The 5,000-nt window shown below is 49.6% G+C and overlaps 1 pseudogene; it reads left to right on the top strand.

Annotated features, from left to right (window-relative positions):
• The window catches only part of LOC126431632 (large subunit ribosomal RNA), a 4,801-nt pseudogene extending 4,113 nt beyond the window's left edge, over positions 1-688 (top strand).
• The last annotated feature ends 4,312 nt before the right edge of the window (positions 689-5,000 follow it).

The raw sequence follows: 5,000 nt of genomic DNA, 5'->3' as shown, positions 1-5,000 counted from the left end.
ACAATGTTCTGCTAGAGCCTCACCTTCGTACATCTGAAGGCCTGAAAAAGCCAGACATCGTGGCGGTCCGTGACACTGCAGCAATTGTCATCGATGCGCAGGTGGTTGGCGACAACCGTGATCTTGGTAGGTGTCACCGTGAGAAAGTAGCCGTCTACGACAAGCAGGCTGTCTACGACAAGATCCGCGAGCTGTTTCCAGTGGTTACGGAATTCACCACCACGTCGGCGACCATCAACTGGCGTGGGGTTTGGTCTCCAGCCTCTGCTAAAGCATTGCAGGATGTCGGTGTGACGAAGGGCCACCTTTCAACATTGAGCACCAGAGTACTTCTGGGCAGCATCATGGCGGCGCGGCGTTTCGAATCTATGACTGCCCCTCGCCGCCGCACGATGCCCCGCACTGGCGTTGGTTAGCGTGGTCTCAATCCTTCGGCTGCTGCCTGGCCTCTCAGGCATAATACCTCTCTTTGTTCATGTACTGTGTCTACTATTAAGTGTGTTTTGTAATTTATGTACCATCTGTAAACCCGCTTTGTGGGTATTCACTTATTTGTGTTATTCACTGTACGTGAATAAAGACGGCTTTGATAGCCAAATGCCTCGTCATCTAATTAGTGACGCGCATGAATGGATTAACGAGATTCCCGCTGTCCCTATCTACTAGCTGCGGCTGTCTCATGCTATGTGCCCCGATTTGCGTGGGCTCATGGTTGGTAATAGGCAGCAGGGGAAGGATGCGACTCGAACATCTTAGCCTCTCCTTCTCAAGTGCTCCTGCTCGCCTTCTCGGGGTGCAGCTGTTAAGCCTTCGGGCGACCGAAGGGCAGGGGCGCGACGGCGTACTGAATATCTTGTACGCCGGTTCCGGCTGCTGCATTTGTCGCGGCGGGATCCTGGCCCAAGTCGGCGAAGGTCACCCGCCTTGCCCCTGGAATTCCGGGGCATGATCCGCCAAGCCGGGGCGTGGTGACACGTCCCCGGTTAGGTTAGATGGGTCCAGACCCCCGAACGTCTGGGGGACCGGCCCGGCACCTGAGTAGGACCGGGTCTTTAGCCTTTTGGTGGAAACTCGGCCTAGTAGGGGGCGAAGGACGGAGGGTGAATCCGCTCTCCCGGAATGCGGGAGGCATTCGTCGGTAAGGGAGCGGGAGAAAACTTCGATGATGCAGCAGTCGAAGAGGACTAGTGCGCTGTTCCCACGGCGTGCTAAACCTAGCAGCTCAGTTGTTGAAAGCTCTTGGTCAAGGGGCGGGACCGGTGAGCGAGCTGCATTTAGCCTCCCCCCATGCCAGAGAGGCCGGTCCGGGGAAAGAGACGGGCCTTCATTTTTTCACTCTTCATCTGTCATTATGGCCGAACTAGTGGAGAGTGATCATGCGCTCGAGGTTGAATCCGTTCGCGACGAAGATTTGTCTGTAGCCGAGCGTCATGCTCGTTTCTTGAGTTTGTTAGATTCCAGTGTAAAGAATGGAAAGATCAGTAACGTGGCGATTAATAATATTCGGGATTGTGTTGCCAGGTGGGCGATGGCCCATTCCCAATTAGAAGGTAGACTGATCGAATTACAGAAAGAAAACGAACGTCTTAGGAATCAGCCACCAGTTGTAAAATCATATGCCGCGGTTGCGAGTACCCCTGTGGTAAAGGCGCCGACGGCAAAAGAAACCATTCAAGAAAATATTAAGAAAAGTGTACCAACAGTGTTCATTAAGCCGAAAGAAGGGGAGGACATCCGGGCAGTTAAGACTGCATTTGAAAAATGCATTGATCCAAAACGGGATAAAATAAAAATTAACACTGTAAGAACCGCGAAAAATGTTCTGATTGTTGAGACGGCAACTCCGGAGGACAGCCTGCGGATCATGACAAATCCTCAGCTGGCTGCCAAGGTCAAGTGCGAACCGCCACGGAGGCGAAGGCCTTTGATGTGCCTTTATGATGTTCCATCATACATGAATGCCGACAGCTTGATGGATGCAATATATGTACAGAATTTTGACGCGACAATGACGAGGGAAGAGTTTGATACCCAGTTTAGATTAAGATTTAAAGTTGGACCTAGAGAAAAAGTCACAGTGCATCACGTAGTGGAGGTTTCACCTGAATTATGGAAACCTCTCACCAGAATAGGCAGACTATATGTCGGTTATTCGGCATTAAATATAAAGGACTATTTGGCGGTGCCACGGTGCACCAAATGTCAAGATTTAAATCATACAAACAAGTATTGTCATGAAGAACATGCCTTGTGTGCCCATTGTGGGCAGGCGGGTCATGAAAGAAAGGCCTGTCCTAACAAGGACAAAGCCCCCATTTGCATACCGTGCAAAAAGAGGGGGAGAAAGTGTGGTGGACCGAAAGACTGCCCCACCTACCGGATGTTCCTCGATAGAATAATACAAAGGACTGATTATGGCGACCCTTAAGGCGCCGAAAAAGAAATCACCAAGTAAAATGAAAAGGGACGCGGAACGGGGTAAGCTAATTAGTAAAGCTTTGTCCACAGGTTCGCTGTACAACCCGGAAGAGGTACGGGACACCACTGGAGGATCGATGGTGGACGTCGGCATCCAGACGGATGTCGACTTGGAGGCAGCGGTCGGTCGGCTAACTAGTCGACTGTCGAGTACCAAGTTGAAGGAGCCTGGGAAGCAAGATCTGCAGATATCGAATCAAGAAGATGTGAGCAAAGTCCCTACTGAAGATACTAGTGGTGGTGGTGGTAGTGGTGGTAGTAGTAGTTTAGATGAGGATACTGTAAATAATGTAAAGTTGAATACTGTAAATAATGTAAAGCTGAATGGTGAAGGTACTTCTTACAATGTAGTTGGTCCAGGAGGGGTGTACGATGACTTTGAACGCAAGTTGCGTTTAAACAGGCTCGAGGAGCCGGCATTGTTAACAATTGCACTGAGGCAGCTTGTGAGGACAGGACATAGGAATGGTGGAGATATCACGTATCCAGCCTTGGAGGACGTGGATTGCATAAGTTTGCACGCGGCAAATCTTCCGTCGCAACCGGATGACTTAAAGGAGTTGGTGCAGCAGGTGTTTGCCAGGCGAGGCCGTAAATTTGATCTTGAGAAAATATACAAAGACATGGTAAAGATGTACGGTAGAAATGTGGTAGACCTCTCGAAGTCATGGCCCGCCAGCCGCCTGCATGTCTTTTATCCCCCTGGTTGATGGGGTGTTTTAAAGTATTGCAAATTAATGCAATGCGTAGCCACTTGGTTACGCAAGAGCTTAGAAAAATCGCGGAAGACGATTTATTGGATATATTAGTAATTCAAGAACCTGCCTCCTGTGCTGGTCGGATTCCTGGATTTCCAGCAACCGCGCAAGTGGTGTTCTCTGGTGAGAATCCCATGAGCGCGGTTGTCGTTTTGAATAAATGTATTAAAACAACTGTGCTTACACAATTCTGTAACGATCATGTGATTGTGGTCCAACTTAATCTGATGTCGCATTTGTTATTTTTTGTTAATGTATACTGCCAATTCAGACAACACATTATTGGATTTCTTAATCAGTTGGACTGGATTCTAAGAAGGTTGCAGGGAAAGCCGGTTATTGTGTGTATGGACGCTAATGCAAAGTCCCCATTGTGGTTTAGTGTTGAGCAGGATGAGCGGGGAGCTGAGCTGGAAAATCTTATAATGCAGATGCAGCTTGACGTTATAAATCAACCTGGCAACCCGCCTACCTATTCAGGAAGAGCGGGTGCTGTTTCTAACATAGATGTTACGCTTGCAACTCAAAGAGCAGCACCGCACGTCAGGAATTGGAGAGTTGTGAGTAATCTCACAATTAGTGATCATAATTGCATATTTTTTGATTACTATATGGAGCTTGAAGAAGATCCTGGGGACTGGGTGGAGAGATATAACTATCAAAAGACGAACTGGAACCGGCTGGCACAGGTGTTTCGTCCTCCAGGGCTGGGACCGGACGCGGAGATACATAATGTGGACGAGGCGGTGGACGAATTGGTTGCATCTGTTGTGGCGGCTATTGCTGTGTCTGTTCCTCGGATGGCAAGGTTTGTTCGCAAACAGTCTACTCCGTGGTCCCCCGAGCTGACTGAGCTCAAGCGATCTGTCAGACGGGCGAGGAGTAACTATCAGAGGAGCTTCATACAAGAAGAGAGACAGTACCATCTCAGGATCTATCGTCGCCTCAAAGCCCGATACCAGGATTCCGTGCAACGGGCAAGACGGCAGTCTTGGCAAAATTTTGTGAATGAGCAGCTGGGATTGGACCCCTGGGGGGTTCCATATAAACTTATAAGGGAAAAAATTAGAGCTCCCACAATGCTGTCTACTCTGCAGCTGGAAGATGGACATTGTACAACGACATGGGAAGAAACAGCAAGAGTCCTGATGAAGGTCTTGTTGCCGGATGATGTCGTCGAGGAGGACACTGTGGAGCAGCAGGCAATACGGACTGCACTATTTGAGCCATACAGAAATGAAGCACACGTGTACCCTTTCTCGCCCGAGGAGGTGGTCGCAGCGCTCCATACTTTTGCCAGGAGGAAGGCACCCGGCCCAGATGGGGTGCCAGTGGAAATATTACAGTTTTTAGCTCCTCAGCTTGCTCCAGATTTAGCCAAAATTTACAATACATGTTTACAACTGGGGAAGTATCCTAGAAGATGGAAAACTGCAGAAGTGGTGGTCATCAAGAAGGGTACTGATAAGGATCCGCAGTCGCCCAAGTCATATCGACCAATTTGCCTCTTGGACGTGATGGGAAAAACGTTTGAAAAGCTGCTCACTGACAGACTCTTGAGCCACAGGGCTTTGCATGGCATGAGTGATCGGCAGTTCGGATTCCGAAGGGGTCGCTCCACACAGGATGCGATCAATGAGGTGTCTCGGACTGTCCGCTCGGCCAGTGCGAAGTATGTTCTGGGCATCATGGTGGACATTTCAGGGGCCTTCGACAACCTATGGTGGCCGGCGCTCTTCTCACGCTTGCGCGAGATGGAGTGTC

The sequence above is a fragment of the Schistocerca serialis genome, unplaced genomic scaffold (genome assembly GCF_023864345.2).
Source record: "Schistocerca serialis cubense isolate TAMUIC-IGC-003099 unplaced genomic scaffold, iqSchSeri2.2 HiC_scaffold_1102, whole genome shotgun sequence".
Taxonomy (NCBI): Eukaryota; Metazoa; Arthropoda; class Insecta; order Orthoptera; family Acrididae; genus Schistocerca; species Schistocerca serialis.
Note: the sequence above shows the minus strand (reverse complement) of the source record. Positions and strands in the feature narration are given on the sequence as shown.